The sequence below is a fragment of the Neopsephotus bourkii genome, unplaced genomic scaffold (genome assembly GCF_033783945.1).
Source record: "Neopsephotus bourkii isolate Nb327-2 ecotype Australia unplaced genomic scaffold, CSIRO-AGI_Nbou_v1 NB_947, whole genome shotgun sequence".
NCBI classification, from domain to species: domain Eukaryota; kingdom Metazoa; phylum Chordata; class Aves; order Psittaciformes; family Psittacidae; genus Neopsephotus; species Neopsephotus bourkii.
In genome coordinates, this window is record NW_026901441.1 from 2,668,801 (window position 1) to 2,686,688 (window position 17,888).

The 17,888-nt window shown below is 39.0% G+C and overlaps 1 long non-coding RNA gene across 1 annotated transcript in view; it reads left to right on the forward strand.

The window, feature by feature from the left end:
• The window catches only part of LOC133215002 (uncharacterized), a 61,490-nt gene extending 44,911 nt beyond the window's left edge, over nt 1–16,579 (forward strand). Inside the window, exons 3-4 of the long non-coding RNA XR_009726293.1 lie at nt 14,534–15,007; nt 16,214–16,579. This is a non-coding gene — a long non-coding RNA (uncharacterized LOC133215002). The remainder of the gene's footprint in view (nt 1–14,533; nt 15,008–16,213) is intronic.
• Nucleotides 16,580–17,888: the final 1,309 nt, after the last annotated feature.

A 17,888-nucleotide genomic window follows, 5' to 3' on the forward strand; every position in this document is an offset into this window, starting at 1 on the left:
CATTTGGTCTGTTGCTGTTTGATTAACTGTTTCCACAGAAGTTACTCTTGTGATAGCTGGGAAGTGTGGGGTTTAGACCATTTTATATTATTTATACTGCTGCATCCCCTAGATCTATGTGGCCTGAGTTTTACTCATCTCCCCATAAATCATCACACTACTGTGAATGGCTGGGCTCCTACACCTACATATTGAATCAAGGTCTGGACTGAGGCTTTGATTCAGGCCCCTGACCTATATAATCCCTTACTGCACAGCCAGATGCATATATAAATGTGGAATTTTGTTACACTGTGCAGCTCTTTGCTTTTCTTCTTGCGCTCTGAAAAGCTGTTCTTGCTCACCCCCTGTAGATGAAGCATGCTAAGGGGATACTGGCTTCTGTGGTTTGATTCTGTAGGCCTTAAGGAAATTTCCTAGATCTGAATAAGAAGTGCTAGCTCAACCCCCCGCACACTGCAAAATAAGTGCTCATTTTTTTAATAACATTTTTAAAACTCTGAATGACTATACTTCCATGTAATGCCATATACAAACACAACCTCAGATCACCCTGAATTGTAAAAGGGCATGTGCAACATCAGCTCAGAACTAGGTAAAACTAATAAGTATGATCAGCCTGTATCTAAATTAAAACAGGAAGACAAAGGTTTAAATATCAGATAGCCAATAAGTGGCAGATTTTCAAGGTCTAATTCCTGTATCAGAGAATGACTCCGGTTAGTACAATTAGTACTACATCGAAATCAGTCATGTGTTATATGATTTGCATGTATTCTTATATTAGTTATTAACTTTTAGACTGATTGATGAGTTCTAAATACAACCCTAAGCTGAGGCTCCATTTTCATAGAATCATAGAATAGTTAGGGTTGGAAAGGACCTTAAGATCATCTAGTTCCAACCCCCCTGCCATGGGCAGGGACACCTCGCTCTAAACCATATCACCCAAGGCTTTGTCCAACCTGGCCTTGAACACCGCCAATGATGGAGCATTCACAACCTCACTGGGCAACCCATTCCAGTGCCTCACCACCCTAACAGAAAAGAATTTCCTCCTTATATCCAATCTAAACTTCCCCTGTTTAAGTTTTAACCCATTACCCCTTGTCCTACCACTACAATCCCTAATGAAGAGTCCCTCTCCAGCATCCCTATAGGCCCCCTTCAGATACTTGAAGGCTGCTATGAGGTCTCCATGCAGCCTTCTCTTCTCCAGGCTGAACAGCCCCTACTTTCTCAGTCCATCTTCATACAGGAGATGCTCCAGTCCCCTGATCATTCTCGTGGCCCTCCTCTGGACTTGTTCCAACAGATCCATGTCCTTTATGTTGAGGACACCAGAACTGTACACAATACTCCAAGTGAGGTCTCACGAGAGCAGAGTAAAGGGGCAGGATCACCTCCTTCGACCTGCTGGTCACACTCCTTTTGATGCAGCCCAGGATACAGTTGGCTTTCTGGGCTGCAAGCGCACACTGAAGCCGGCTCATGTTCATGTTCTCATCGACCAACACCCCCAAGTCCTTCTCTGCAGGGCTGCTCTGAATCTCTTCTCTGCCCAGCCTGTAGCTGTGTCTGGGATTGCTCCGACCAAGGTGTAGGACCTTGCACTTCGCATAGTTAAACTTCATGAAGTTGGCATCAGCCCACCTCACAAGCGTGTCAAGGTCCCTCTGGATGGCATTCCTTCCCTCCAGCATATCAACCGAACCACACAGCTTGGTGTCATTGACAAACTTGCTGAGGGCACACTCAATCCCACTGTCCATGTCAGTGACGAAGACGTTAAACAAGACCGGTCCCGACACCGATCCCTGAGGGACACCACTCGTCACTGGTCTCCAGCTGGACATTGAGCCATTGACCAGAACTCTTTGCGTGCAGCCATCCAGCCAGTTCTGTATTCACCAAGTGGTCCACCAATCAAATTAATGTCTCTCCAATTTAGAGACAAGAATGTCGTGTGGGACAGTGTCAAACGCTTTACACAAGTCCAGGTAGATGACATCAGTTCTGTACCCCCATCACAGAAGGCCACCAAATTGGTCAGGCAGGATTTCCCCTCAGTGAAGCCATGCTGCCTGTCACCAAACACCTTGTTGATTTTCATGTGCCTTAGCATGCCTTCCAGGAGAATCTGCTCCAACATTTTGCCAGGCACAGAGGTGAGACTGACTGGTCTGTGATTGCCCGAGTCATCCATTTTCCCCTTCTTGAAAATGGAGGTTATAATTCCCTTTTCCAGTCGTCAGGAACTTCACCTGACTGCCATGTTTTTTCAAATATGATGGCCAGTGGCTTAGCAACTTCATTTGCCAGCTCCTTCAGGACCCGCGGATGGATTTCATCAAGACTCATGGACTTGTGCACGTTCACAGAGACATAGAATCATAGAAGGTTTGGGTTGGAAGAGACATTTAAAAGTCATCTAGTCCAACTCCCCTGCAATGGTCATAGACATCTTCAACCAGATTAGGTTGCTCAGAACCATATCCGACCTGACCTTGAAAGTTTCCAAGGGTGGGGCACCTATAACCTCTCTGGGCAATCTGTTCTACCACCCTCATCATGAAAAACTTATATCTAGCTAAATCTGCTCTCCCTTAGTTTAAAACCATTACCTCTTCCCCTATTGCTACAGGCCTGACTAAAAGGTCTATCTGCAATAGACGGAGCAGCATCTCTAGAGATCCCCTAGTCTACCCACTCCACTCACAGCTAGGGTTGGCTACAGCAGGATGTCCAGTCATGTTCTGAATAGCTCCAAGGATGGAGACTTCACAGCCCCTCTGGGAAACCTATCCCAGAATTCCTTCCCAAAGAGAGAAAAAGAAAAAAAAAGTTTCAATGGAATTTCTTGTATTTCAGTCCGTGCCCAGTGCCCCTTGTCTTTCACTGGGTATCACAGAGAAGAGTCTGTTTCTCTCACTTTCACTCCTTCTCATGAGCTATTTATAAGCACTGAAGAGATCCCCCCTGAGGCTTCTCTTCTCCAGGCTGAACAGTCCCAGAGCTTTTAGCTTCCCCTCACATATCAGGGGATCCTGGAGAAGAGAAGGCTGTGTGGAGACCTCATAGCAGCCTCCCAGTATCTGAATGGGGCCTATGAGGATGCTGGGGAGGGACTCTTCATTAGGGACTGGAGTGACAGGACAAGGGGTAACGGGTTAAAACTTAAACAGGGGAAGTTTAGATTGGATATAAGAAGGAAGTTCTTTACTGTAAGGGTAGTGAGGCACTGGAATGGGGTGCTCAAGGTAGTTGTGAATGCTCCATTCCTGGTGGTGTTCAAGGCCAGGTTGGACAGAGTTTTGGGTGACATGGTTTAGTGTGAGGTGTCCCTGCCCATGGCAGGGGGGTTGGAACTAGATGATCTTAAGGTCCTTTCCAACCCTAACTATTCTATGATTCTATGATCCAGTCCTTTATCATCTTCATGGCACTTCACTAGATTAGCTCTATTATGTCTGTATCTTGATTTTACTGGGGTCCAAAATTGGACCCAGTACTCCAGACATGAGGTGCTGGTGCTGAGCAGAGGATCACCTTCCTCATCCTGCTGGGAATGTTCTTCCTAATGCAGCCCAGAATGCTGTTGACCTTCCTTCCTTCAGAGCACATTGCTGATTCATATTATTAATTTCTTATTACATTGGGATACTTAGTTAAGAATTTCATTTATTCAAATGTAGTATGTTACTAATTGGTGATAAAACTTATAACTTTCTTGTATTTCTCTTCAAAGTCGCAATAAGGACCTTGAGAGGTATCCATTACTATGTCTACAATCAAGTGTATTTTTTTCCCAATTTGTTTTAGAGTTTCTAAAGGACCTGTCACTGTCAGGGTAATTTCATAGCATGCATGATCTTAGTGAACCATGCATGGCATACAAGTTTAGTATGATGATCTGACAAAGTTTCTATTTCTCTATCCTGCTTTTTATTGACATTTTGCTGGATAGGTACATTTACCTGCAGTAACTGTGATGGTGGTCATATTGGTTGTCATGACATGTCTTCCTTACTGAGAGAAGGCACATTACACACACATTTCAGAGGAGACATTGTGGACTGGACACAGTGGTATAAATTTCAAATTGATAGTTTCACTCCTGCTACATAACACATCTTTTTTTGCACTAAACCATTTCTTTATCCTTCACATATCACTCTTATTCTACCACTTGAAAATTCCTTACTGACCCCTTTGAGGTTGAAAACTGATGTTACACAGCTACTCATACTAGTAAACTGTCTTAAAAAAAGCAAACTAAATCATCATTATCTTTCTTCCCTGCATATAGCCAGTATGGAATATCCTCTATTTGTCATGAAATTTGTATTTATGAATCAGAGGCTTATTTTATTTTGCTTTTAGTTTTGTGAAAGAGGGTAGAAAAAAGGAAACTCTAAGCCAAATCTTGTCACTATTTTACTGACAGCACAAAATTGCTTTGCTGTCCCAGAGGTTAATAAAAAAACCCCCACCTCTTATCAGACATCAAAGAAAATGCAGAATTATCACAACAGCAAGCAATATTCTTTCATTCTCTAATAAGAAACAGTGCACATTGCTACAGGAAACAAATGTAATCAACTTAATAAATAAATCCATAAATAAGAGCAGACTTTTTGCTTTAGCTAAGAAACATACTGAAAAATATTCTGCATGTGTCTGGAGCCAAACTGTATCAGTAATAGTGAGCTTTACCAGAAAATGTAGCGCTTTTAAGTGTCCTTCAGCACTATCCACTAACACATTATGGAAGCTCATAAGAAAAAGAACTCTCTGTTTAAAAAGAGAAATACAAAACACTAACAGACCGTGTTTTCAGTTGAAATTCATAACTGGGAAAGAAGCAGAATGAAAGGGTTCAGGCATTTTCAGCAGGCCTTACAGAAAATGCATTACCTAAATCAAAAGCGGTGTTGCTGAGAAACCACTCAGTTGCTGCTTAGTTCTGGAATTTCATAAGCTTTGCATGCACCATATTTTTTTCCTTTAAGATTTCCTAGACTTAAGAGTTACACCTTTGCACCTTCCTGAATGGTTACTGTAACCACTATCCTGATAACGGAAAACAGAAGTTTTTTTCTGGATGGGTTTTGAAAGAAATGAGTGAGGCCTGGTAGTGCTCAAGGATCAAGGATATAGTTCATATTTTTAGGGGAGGTTTCAATGTTACAGATGCTGAGTGCTTCATGTGTCTTCATAATTCATTCACTCCTCAATTCAGAGGAGTGAGGTACTGGAGTCATCCTGTTCTCAGTATTTTCTTAGAGACCGTTTTATTTCACATTGCATTTGGAAGGCAGCAAACTGCCTTCCCAGGACATGTTCAAAGGTGCCAAATTTTGCCTAGGTCTTTCAGTGCTTACCTTGGGGCAGGTGACTAAATGTCAGCATTGGGGAATCCCAAGGATCTTGATCAAAAAGTAACTAAAAGAAGAATCTATTGAGTATCTCTCTTCTGATCCATCTTGCTTTTGCCATGAATCATCTTAATTCTCAATCGGTACAGGCCTTAAAAGGTTCTGACTTGTTTTCCCATCATAAAAAGCCTAATAAACCTTCTTTTTCATTCAAGGATTTTATTTCATTTAAGATTTCTCACTTTAAAAATGCTCCATTAATTTCACTTGATTTTGATTTGCTGACATTTTGCTTCTCAGTTCCACTTAACATCAAAGAAAGCACTAAACAAGCTATCAAGAATGATTTTGAACTTTCAATAATAAGTTTTTCTAAAAAGCGTAGCCCTTGTAATGTCAGAAATGAGCTAAGAATTCACTTTGCTAGTGCTATTACTTTTTTACCTTGAATGCAAATGAAGTTTCTGGATTTTTTCCTCCAGCATTGTGATATTTAACATTGTTATCACACCAACAAATAAACAATTGTTTAAGGAAATGGGTGAGAGTTGTTCTCAGTCCTACAGAGCTGAGTCAGCCATGCAGAACTAATTTCCTGGCTGTCTCTGAATGCACAAAAAAGCTGCTCTCTAGCTGCTGCTGACAATGAACTAGTGACTGGAAAAAGGAATCTTAAACACAGTCACATCTCTTGACTGTTAAAATCCTTTACACAAAGCACACTGATCTAATGTACTGTAGTAAGCAGCATCCTTTTTTCTGAGTGTTAGTGAAAGAAGTTTTAATACCTGAAGCTGTTGCTAAGTAACCAAATGCTTCCAAAATGTATCTTTCTCGCTAATACAGCTGTGGGTTGGGTTATTTTTCTGCTAATGAATATAGTTACACTGCAAATGCAGCACTGGCTATTGCATAATGGAAAAAATATCTTAATAGAATATTATCATGCACAACTGACAATGTCTTTGAAGGTCCCTTTCAACATGAACTATTCTATAATTCTGTGTGGGGAGAATATTACAAGTCACTTAATCAGAAAATCTGCATTTGATTAAAACTGCCCAACATTTTAGAACCAAGATGAAAATGGCAGTAATCTACCTTTGTAAAAAAGGGTCTCCCTTAGTTCTTAACTACATCTTGTAGTGCAGGAAAAGAGAGCTGATGTTAATGTATTATATATAAAACAGGCTCACAGATATTTTTGTTTTCAGAAATAAAGTGCATTTCATAAAATAGTCTTTTACAAAAAGATCCTTAGAACAAAAACAGCAACAACAAAAATCCACACACAATCCATGAAAAGTAAGAGAAAAAAAAAATGCATTCACATACATAGATTATCTAAGACTGCAACAAAACAGAAGATGCCCAAAAGTAGCAGTACTGTTTCTAGCTTAATGTAGATCTATCTATTCTTCAGATAAACTTTAATGGCTGGGAGAAGATGAAAGTGGGAGGAAAGTGCACTCAAATCCAAGTTTGCAGTGTTACAGCCCACACAGGGATGTAAATGAAGATTTGGACACAGGATCTGCTCAGTGAAGCAGAAGGTTTTACTGCCCTCTAGTAAAATGCAGTTACAAAACTGTCTTTTAAAATGTATGCATGCTGAGTAAACCTATTCAGCTGTTGTTGCTGAAAATGTGATTAGTCCTGGTTTGTCATCTCATTGTTTCCATAGTCAAAGAATAAAACATTTACGTTCAGTCTAGAATGACTTATTTTTAAATTAAGGAAAATAGTGATAATGAAACACTAAATAAAGGTTTCTGCAGCTGCACCTGCATGAACAAATCTGCCAAATTTTCAGCACTGTTATAAGCAAAAGCTTAAGCAGTGACCTTCCCTGGAAAAGAGCAGAGGTTTTATAACCCAGGGAAAAAATTCCCTAGTCATAACTACAGGGGAACTTACCTTGTCATTATCATTGTACCAGCACTAAATTAGCAGCTCAAGAGTGAGCACGATTTGTGTTCTTTAATTTCTGGCAGCAGTAACTCTGAAAATGAAATGGCAGCTGAACTCTTTACATGGCACTTAGATAGCACTGTAGAGAACTGGAAGATAGTTGTAGATATTGAAAGGTGCAACACAAAGGAAAAAAGAAATAAAATCATAGTTTTGTTGCTACACACATAACTGTACCATGCAGTGCTGTACTGCTGGATTATTACTAACAAGGATGACATGAAAGGATGTGTGAGGCTGTCATCTTAAAAAACCTGACACTGATGGTGATCACTGTAACTGTGCACACTGTGACTTTTTAGGCAGTGCAGTCTCTGCTTCTCAAATGGCAGCAGGAAAAGTGCTTAAGAAAGGGCAAGTACTAGCTGCAGCCTCACAAACTACCTAATGCTTTCCTCCCTGCATCTGGGTTTTATTTCTTTGTTTAGTATTTTTTTTCCTTAAATGTGAAGTATAAATCTAGCAGATTTTTCAGGAATCACATGTTCCCTGTGGGAAAATTATATTTGCAATTCTCAGCATCAGTCACTGAAAGGTACAAATATTCTGTCAATCCTATCACCACTTTTGTATAAAGGAATGCTCAGTCCCCATATATTCTTATTTATATAGGCTCATAAATATTCAAATGCCTGGAGAAAATGGGGTTGGAAATGGGGGAGTACTTCAAAAGTAAATATAAATTAAAATAAACATGAGGAAATAGAAAGAGTGAGTTTATATTTATTCATGTAAAAGATCCATATAGAGGGTAGAGTAGCTCGTTTCTTCTACCTCTTTCCCTGCTGCCAAGAGCAGAGAGTGCAGGGGCACTATCTTGTCCAAGGGCCACCATAGAGGAAAGACTTTATGACATGTCACTCTACCTTTGTACACCGTCTCAAAGTCAATACATAACCTGAATCTAGAAACTCAATCCAGTCCTGTCTTGTTCATTGGTGGTGGTGTGGGATCATAGAACCACAATGTGGTTTCCTGGCATTCTTCTTTTCTCTTGAGGCCTGCTTGGGTGTGGGTGAGAAATCAGCTCTCAAGTGCTCTAATACCTTGCTGAATGGAGCAACGGACACAAGAAAAATAAGATTGTTCAGCATTTGTTATGACATGAAGACTTTTTAATTTCTTTAATTTCCAGTCCAACTCCATGGATTCTTAGAAGTCTGGAAAGTGGTGTGGGAGAAACCTAATGCAAACTTCATATAGAAGACAGTATCATTTGTACCTCAGTCATTGTTGACAAATGCTGACACTTTCTAACCTGTCCTTGAAAGATTAATTAACAGCTACTCAAGGTACTCCAAGGTCTTTTTCATCTTTATTAGATAAGATCCCTGATGAATCTTTCCTTTTTACTGCTCTCCTGATTGCTAGCTACTTGGCTCTTTTTCATTAACTCCTTGGCTAAGTCCTGCTCCCTTAAAGGTTGTTTTAACTCTCCTAATGATGCACTAAAAGCATATGGGAAAGAAAATATATTGTCTGAGCTTTCTATAAATAACAAGCTTACTTTTTAAAACACTGTAGCTTTATTTAAGATGTATTTCAGTTAAATCTTCTTAAACAAGAGAACATGATTTCTGACTTTTAATTTTTTAACTTAATTTATTATGCATATTTACACTGCCTTGTGCATGATACAGGTATTGCATTATGATCATTTGACATTCTATGGTACATATGGCAGCATTATTTGTTATCCTTTTGTTGATTTATTCTTATTGTTCTGGTACTGAGCATGTTTGAGGTTTTGAGATATCTGAGTGTTTGATTAGATTTATTTCTACTGAGGTTTGTGCATTTAGGTAGGGGGTGTGATAGTGGAGTTTGTGTGCATGAAAGAAATTTACTGTCATACAAGTCACTTAGATAAAAAAAATGCCTTCCATGATTCTGAGTGCATCTTTGACAGCTCCATAACCTTTTATTTCACTGGAATTCTGAGAGGACCACTATGTACAATGGTGGAAAGCAAAGATTTTACAGAGAGCCCTCAGAATAGGTAATACACCAACAGCTGTCATCACAGTCTTCTTTAGTATTCCTGTTAATAGAGTCAAAACATTTTCCTCATATATTCATTCGAGGATATGGCTCATATGTCTACATGTTTGTGTGGTAATGTAAATAAGAAAGATAGATCATAATGGGTGTTTTCAGCTGGAAGACTGTTAAGTATCTTAAGTGAAAAAGCCTCAATTTGTTTGAGCTTAAAGTTAAAACCTGAACACTGCATTGACAAAATGTCCTGGCAAGGCTCGGATGTCTTTATTTAGTTGCATTGTTTTGGAAGTCACTATCACTTTTGGATGCAGTTCCTAATCTGTATTTATCTTTCTTTTTTCTCCAAACCAAATTCTATAAGTAAATAATTAAAAATGGAAGACAGTCCAAAGAAACTCCAGGAATAGTCTAAGTCATACTGTGACTGCAGTCTGGTCCATGCATTTCTTGTCTTTGGAGATCTCTGAATTTCTAAGCCCTCACCTGATCAAATTATGTGACAAGATCATAAAAAGATCTGAAAGCCATTGTTCTATCTGTTATAAAGATATAAATATTTTCCCATTTTGAATCATAGGAACTTACAACCTTTGGTTGTTTCTTAGGAAAATAAAACTTAAAAGACATTTTGCTTCTCTCATGGTTGCTGCATAAGCCACATTTTCCTCCCTACACTTCAAGTATTTGATTCACCAATTTGTCCTCATGCACAGTCTCTGTGAACATTTGATGAGGAAGACACTGCTGTGTAAATGGGGAAATGCATGTTTGCATATCTGCTATGCCTGATTTAGACCAGAATAGTGATTTTCAGCCTTTGCTGAACTCTGTTGGTTTGCAAAACAGCAAATAAAGAGGCAAGTCCACATATGCTGCATATCTGTATAGACATGTAAAATTTCTGAAGGGGTCCACATGTCTTTTGGGAAATTTATGCAGCTAAACAAACAGAAAAAGCCTGAAAAACACTGGACTAGAAATTTGAACAAGTCACTGTTGATGGTGTCTTATTTCTCACACTGTTTTGAGACTCAGGTGTTTACTGGATGAAATTGTTCCACTTCATGGGAAGGAGTATGTGTTCACTGAAGGGGCAGGGGCAAAGGCTGATAATGTCCTTGTCTTTGAAGTCGCTGCAGAAAATGGGTATGGAACTATTTAGACAAAGCTGAACAGCTTGAACAATTGCTTATCTAGAGCTTAGAGGCTGTTGTATACTTTTTATTCCTTTTTAAAGACTCAATGCTCTGTAATAATAAAAGAAAATATGATAAAAGACAAGGGAATGATGAAAATTAAGTCACTTTCAGGAAAATGGTGAGATTAAGCTTTTTGTATATTTTTGAATCCTAAAAGAATGCTTGGATGAAATCAGCATCACCTATTCACTCCCTTCATTCTCCCCCTTACTGTGAAGTCTTTCCGAATCAGTAGCAAAAAAGAGGAATGATTGAATTGGTGAAGCTATGAACATTACAAGATGCACACTCCAACAAACATAAAATGCGTGAGTGCCTAGTGAGCATTAGGAAATCTGTCACTGTGAACAATTGAAGGTGACAAGTTCAAATAGAATGAGGAATTCCAGTATTAACTTACTTCCAAACAAGATATTTTCAAAATTGTCATGTTCAATTTTTTTTATTGAAGATTGCCTGCATGAAATATAAGCTAATTAAAATTATTTTTAGATAAATGCAAAATAAAATAAAATTCAATTCAAAACCCTGGGAAAACTGTGGAAAATGGAAACATGAACATTTCCACACTGACCACTTTCTTTTTCCTTTTTTGCTAAAATTTTCAAGAACACCTTTTCATGCTGTGAGTGCTGGAGAACTAACCCCACGTTACAGCCCTCTCATGAACGTGCTTCAGCTGAAAAAAGAGTTCTCAGTTTTCTGTTGTATTTTTGAAAGGAAGGAAAAACTGTTTGAGAACCCTACCTTTTTCATCAGTAACTTGTGAGAGTCCTATATGTGACTGAATCAATTCTGAAAGAGTTCAAGCCCTGCAGGGAGAGCCCATCAGGCAGCTCCAGGAGCACCTAGTATATTGGCTGGCACAGCAAAGTGGCAAGTGTCCAGGAGCAGCTGTTAAAAGCTTTAGAAGCAGTATAACTCCACAGTACTTTGTCTTTTTATGAGTTATTTTATCTGTTTAATTCATAGAAACAAAGGTGGGAAATGAAAATGAGGGCTAAGGAAAATGGTACTGTCTTGAGATACCTAATGCCACTTCCAGTGTGCAGATGTATGATCTAAAAGAAGAAACAGAAATCATGGTGTTTTTTTTTTAAATCAATTCTAATCTTCAGAGAACTGGGGAAATTGTTTTGTTACTTTTGTGGGCATAGTCTCATCTGCAAGACATTTAAATACCTGGTACCCCTTTATCAAGTAACTTCTGCTCATTTAGCTACCAAAATTGTTTTGTTGATTTTAGTCTTTAACCTTTAGCCTAAAGGGTAAAAATAGAATTAAAAAGAAATCTTTGTAATGCCTGTGATCATAATAAGGGTGAAATGCCAGAAAGTTTCTATTTTTCCTGCCACTTAGTATGTTACAGTATAAACCCTTACAAAGGGTTTATACTGTACTTTCATATTTCAACTTCCATATTTCTTTGTACTTTCATATTTCAACTTTCTTACTTATGCTGCATGTTAGATGGAAGTGCTAACTTTAAAATTTGTCATCCTAATGTGCGATCCACTGGAAAAAAGATGGATGTTTTGAACATAACAGGCTTTGCATTAAACTTCAGCACAGACTAGATGAATTGTAGAATTATGCGTAATAATCTTAAAGGGTTTTAGTGATCAAGCACAGAGTAGACCTATGCTGACATTAGGTCCAACACATCTAAGGTACACATAACAGAGATCCAGGGCCTTGTGGTTCTACTGGTTTATATTGAAACTTCTGCAGTGTAAAAAAATGCTGACCAAGATAACCAAGTTTTTCTATGTCAGCAGTATTTCTGGACATTTCTGAGGCTCTGTTCTGTGCCTGTATAATCCACATGCCATCTGGTGTGTCTGCTGCAATTCTGCATAGGCTTTTTATACTCCAAGTAGATTGGACTGCCACTGCTAGTTATAGCCTATTGTTGATGTACTAAAAATATTTCTGCTTTCACTGTAACACCTTGACATGAAACCTGCTTTGTTAACATATGAACTTAAATACATTTGTAAAATTATATTTATTGGGAAATTTAAAAGAACTTGTTTTATGAACCACTGATTTTCTAGTTTTCACTTACCACTGGGCAATGCTTTTTCCATTGATAATATGGATTTAATCTTAGAGCTTTAGAAGTTAATCACCTTATTCCCATAGTCTATTCTCATAAACTACTTTGTAAGATACGGAGAGGAATCTAAAGCACACAGCATCTAAGATATATAAACTCCCACCTGAAAGCTTCTGTTTCTGTCCAGGACCAGACTAGTCAGCTAAAGTTACCTCAGATGAATCCCATTCCATACAATGGAGGCAAGCTACAACAGAGCTTGAGATCAGTCAAGATGGGAAGTGCTCCTGATGTTTTCAGAGGAATCTGAGAGATTTGGCTGCTGTCAAAAGTCACTGGGAATAGTTTAATATGGTTAAGTACAGTGAATAATAAAAAACCTAATAAGTCTGAGTTGAAAACAAAGCACCTTTATGTCAGGAACTAAATGTGAATTTTCAGAGCAAAAGCTGAAATTATGTGACCATTTTTACTAGCAGTCAGACTGCAAGAAAAAATAGGACTGTGTGGTGTTACAGTCTATAGATTTGCAGGCACAGCTACAGGTTGGGCAAAGAAAAGATTCAGAACAGCCCTGTGAGAAGGACTTGGAGGTGCTGGTGGATTTAAAAATGAACATGAGCCGGAAGTGTGTGCTTGCAGCCCAGAAAGCCAAACGTATCATAGAGTCATAGAATAGTTAGGGTTGGAAAGGACCTTAAGATCATGTAGTTACAGCCCCCCTGCCATGGGCAGGGACACCTCACATTAAACCAAGGTTTCGTCCAACCTGGTCTTGAACACTGCCAGGGATGGAGCATTCACAACCTCCCTGGGCAACCCATTCCAGTGCCTCACCACCCTAACAGGAAAGAATTTCCTCCTCATATCCAATCTAAACTTCTCCTGTTTAAGTTTTAACCCATTACCCCTTGTCCTATCACTACAGTCCCTAATGAAGAGTCCCTCCCCAGCATCCCTATATGCCCCCTTCAGATACTGGAAGACTGCTATGAGGTCTCCGCACAGCCTTCTCCAGGTTGAACAGCCCCAACTTTCTCAGCGTATCTTCATATGGGAGGTGCTCCAGTATCCAGTAAACTGGGCTGCATCAAAAGGAGCATGACCAGCAGGTCAAAGGAGGTGATCCTGCCGCTTTACTCTGCTCTTGTGAGACCTCACCTGGAGTATTTTGTGCAGTTCTGGTGTCATCAACATAAAAAGGACATGGAACTGTTGGAACAAGTTGAGAGGAGGGCCACAAGGATGATCAGGGGACTGGAGCACCTCCTGTATGAAGACAGGCTGAGAAAGTTGGGGCCATTTAGCCTGGAGAAGAGAAGGCTGTGTGGAGACCTCATAGGAGTCTTCTAGTATCTGAAGGAGGCCTACAAGGATGATGGAGAGGTACTCTTCATTAGGGAGTGTAGTTGTAGGACAAGGGGTAATGGGTTCAGGCTTAAACAGGGGAAGTTTAGATTAGATATAAGGAAGAAGTTCTTTACTGTGAGAGTGATGACACACTGGAACCAGTTGACCAAGGAAGTTGTGAATGCTCCATCCCTGGCAGTGTTCAAGACCAGGCTGGGCAGAGCCTTTGGCGACGTGGTCTAGTGTGGTGTCCCTGCCCATGGCAGGGTGGTTGGAACTAGATGATCTTTAGGTTCTTTCCAACCCTAACCATTCTATGATTCTATGATCTGTGAGAATACACGAGGAGCTGCCCCCATGTCAGACAGAGTCAGATTCAGGCAGCTCCAAGACAGACCTGCCGCTTGGCAAGGCTGAGCCTGTCAGCAACAATAGGAGCACCTCTGTGACAACATATTTAAGAAAGGAATGAAACTGCAGTACAACAGCTGCTGTGAGAGGAGTGAGAATATGTGAAACTGGCTGCCTGTGGAAAATGCATCACCATCACTATGGTGATGCATTTTGTCTTGCAGCCCATGGAGATTCCCTGTGGAGTAGATATCCACCTGCAGCCTGCAGATGACCCCATGTTGGAGCAGGTAAAATTCCTTTAAATGAAGCTGTGACCTGTGAAGAGCTCATGCTGGAACTCCTAGAAGGAATTGTGGCCCATGGAGTGAAGCCCCCATAGGAGGCTTGCTGGCAGACTTGTGACCCTGTGGAGAACCCACACTGGAGCAGTCTGTTCCTGAAGGACCTTGTGGAAAGGGCCCATGCCAAAGCAGTTCCTGAAGAACTGCAGCCCAGTGGGAAGGACTGACATTGAGAAGTTTGTCAGGTACTATCTCCTGTGGTTGAGAAACCATGATGGACCAGGGCAAAAGCATTATGAGGAAGGAGCAGCAGAGTCAAAGTTTTGAGAAATGACTGCAACTGACTCTCTTGATTGGCAATAAATGAAATTACTTTTTCCCAAGTCCAGTCTGTTTTCCCCATGACAGTAATTGGTAAGTGATCTGTCCTTATCTTGGCCTATGAGCATTTCATCATATTTCGTCCGCTGTCCAGCTGGGGAGGAGTGAATAATAGGGTGGCTTGGTGGGCACCTGGCAGCGAGACAAATTCAACCCCCACAAAATAATAAGAAATGTTTTCCTGAACCTGAGACTGTGCAAAATAGATGTCAGGCAGGAGGCAGAAAAATAACTCACAGGCAATGAGAACTAAGTCCCCAGAATGCTAAGGCCTCATCTATGCGCAGTGGTACAGGAGTGTAATCAGATGTACGATTAAACATGGTTTAGCTAAACATCTGAATCTGTCCTGATGAAATGAGGTTTAAACTTCCATAGAAATGTTGATGTACAATATACACTAGTTTAACTAAAATAAAAACTGAAGACAATCCAATACAACTTGATGGTATGGATGACAAATTTTGAAATACTGTAATACCAGTCCCTAAACAGTGTAAGATATGGGTTTTCTTGATAAATTCCATAAGAAGTTGTTCAGTCAAAAAAGTCTGTGTTTCTTTCTATATTTTTTCACCTTTTCATTCTTTATTACTTCTGCATTCACCTGGAATACTCTATGACTCCTGATCATTCAAACTGTGCGAACGAGAGTAGACGTGGTGGAAACATTTGTATAAAGATATTGGAAGATCTGAATGAGACTTTCTCTTGCAGAAACACTTGTCAGTTACTGAACTGATCTATTTCCGTTGTGAACTGATGCAATAAAGGACTTTAAACATATGCCCTTAGAGTGCATTGTAAATGCTGTTATTTCAACAACTTTATGTACAGCCCTCAAATATATTTAACTTGCCCTTAATGCTGCTTTGCTAAACACTTGTCAAAATAAATTTGCAATACAATACCTATTACCTGGTTTACCATTTTGGAATTTTGTCTATGTCTGGCATCCTAAGTATTGATAAAACAGAAGATTTGTTTAAGAAAAACCTTAAATTCTAAAAGCAGTTTCGTGGCTTTGATCTTTGTGCACCAGTTCCTTTAGCAGAGATAAGAGCCACAGCGAGGAATGAGGGTATGCTCCAATTCCAAATTCATACTGTGAAATAAATTGAGAAAAAAAAGCATTTTGAGGAAACTAAGTAAAATACATTGATCTACAGAATATATAATATTGAATGAAATGTCTTATTTTTCAGGTAATATATGACCTGCATTTTTTTGCCATTGCAGGAATGGCTCACTTGCAGATCACAACAATCCGTATCAGCTAGTAATAGGAAGAGTATGATTTCCTTAGGAGACAGACAGGGGAGCTCTTCACACTTTGACATCATGGAAGTAGGTGCTTTAGGGATAATTCAGACAGACAGATAGGATGGATTTTATAATATTTCAGATTTTTTTCTGATATTTTTTGAGTAGCTTTCCTAATATGAATAGAGAAGTGCTATTTCTGATTTCTATAAAAGAGTATATGAGTTAAATCTGGTAGTTATTACTATTTCTAGGCTGAATTTTTATCTTAGTAGCATATTGCACCGGCTGTTTTGTAATTAGGTGCCATTAAAAGAGGATGTCTATCAAAATGTTAACAAGGATGGTGGTCAATCTCTGTCAGATTTATTGAAAGCAAATACATTTATAAGTTCCATCATAAATCTAGGTCAAGTAATGAAATTCTCAACTTATTTTCCATAAAGCAGTTATTACATTATGCAGGCAAAATGGCATGATACATAACAGTTCAATTTCATCAGCTCTTCCCACAGCAATGAAATCACAAACCAGTACTGCTTAAATTTTGATTTATTTCATTGTCATCTATTAGCCTAGAATGCATGCACACATGGAATATTATAGCAGAATATGTATTAAAATCCCCATGAATTCTTTTATTTCTGTTGATATCCATATATAAGATGTTAAACTTTTCTTTAAGAAGAAAAACAACTATGTCCATTTTTAATATTTCCTTTTGAAATACCAAAATTAGTGTTTTTAACTACAAACAGAACTGCTTTTTGAATCTGTTAACTTTTAGTGAGCAGTTCTAAACAAGAAATTTCCTTAGGCTTGCTAAGTGATAAAAGTTAGAAATCATTTCCTTTTCATATCCTGAAATAATTAACTATCTAATGTAACTTTGTGCTTAGGGGGAACTTTCTACATGCTGGGTTATAGGATATTTGCCATCTATCTCAACGTTTGTGTATTTTTTAAAGACCAATTTTTACTTCAGTGTCTGAGGAAGCCACATAACGGTAAATAGTTTTCTTGTGAGCACATTTAATACAGAGGTAGGAGCTTGTGGTTCATCTTCCAGAACTGATCAATGACTGAGCAATCAGTAGGTGTTTAGGGAATCCACATAACTAGTGTGAGATGTGGTTTCAGATTCCATCAAGTGGAAAAGGGAAGTGAAATTCTTTGTTGCCCTTGAAGGCATGCTCTGTTTACAGAACAAGCAAAGAGCCTAAAATCCTCCAGAATTTACAGCTCTAATCCATCTTTCCTCTAATTTATTACACCTTAATTTTTGTGGGAAATTTAGATTAAGTTGAGAAGTAATTTGGGGAAAAAGGAGTAGATTGTTTAAAATGTTATGCTGTTGAGAAACTTCTTCCCTGTTATAAGACAGTACTTATCTCCATGCCTCTAGTTACATCTATACTAAATGTTAGGGTTAATAATAAATTTACTTTTAAGCCTGTAATTGCTGATCTTGTGTAATAAGAGCACCTGAGATCAAACCCCAACAGTTAGCCATACCTCAAATTCAGCACTATGAGAAATGTACAAATGCAAGATAGCGATGTCTACTGGCCCTTCTTGCTGTTTATGGAATTTGTCTGTGTACCAAAAGTTGTAAATGCAGTAAATCCAGCAATGGTGATTCTGCAATTCC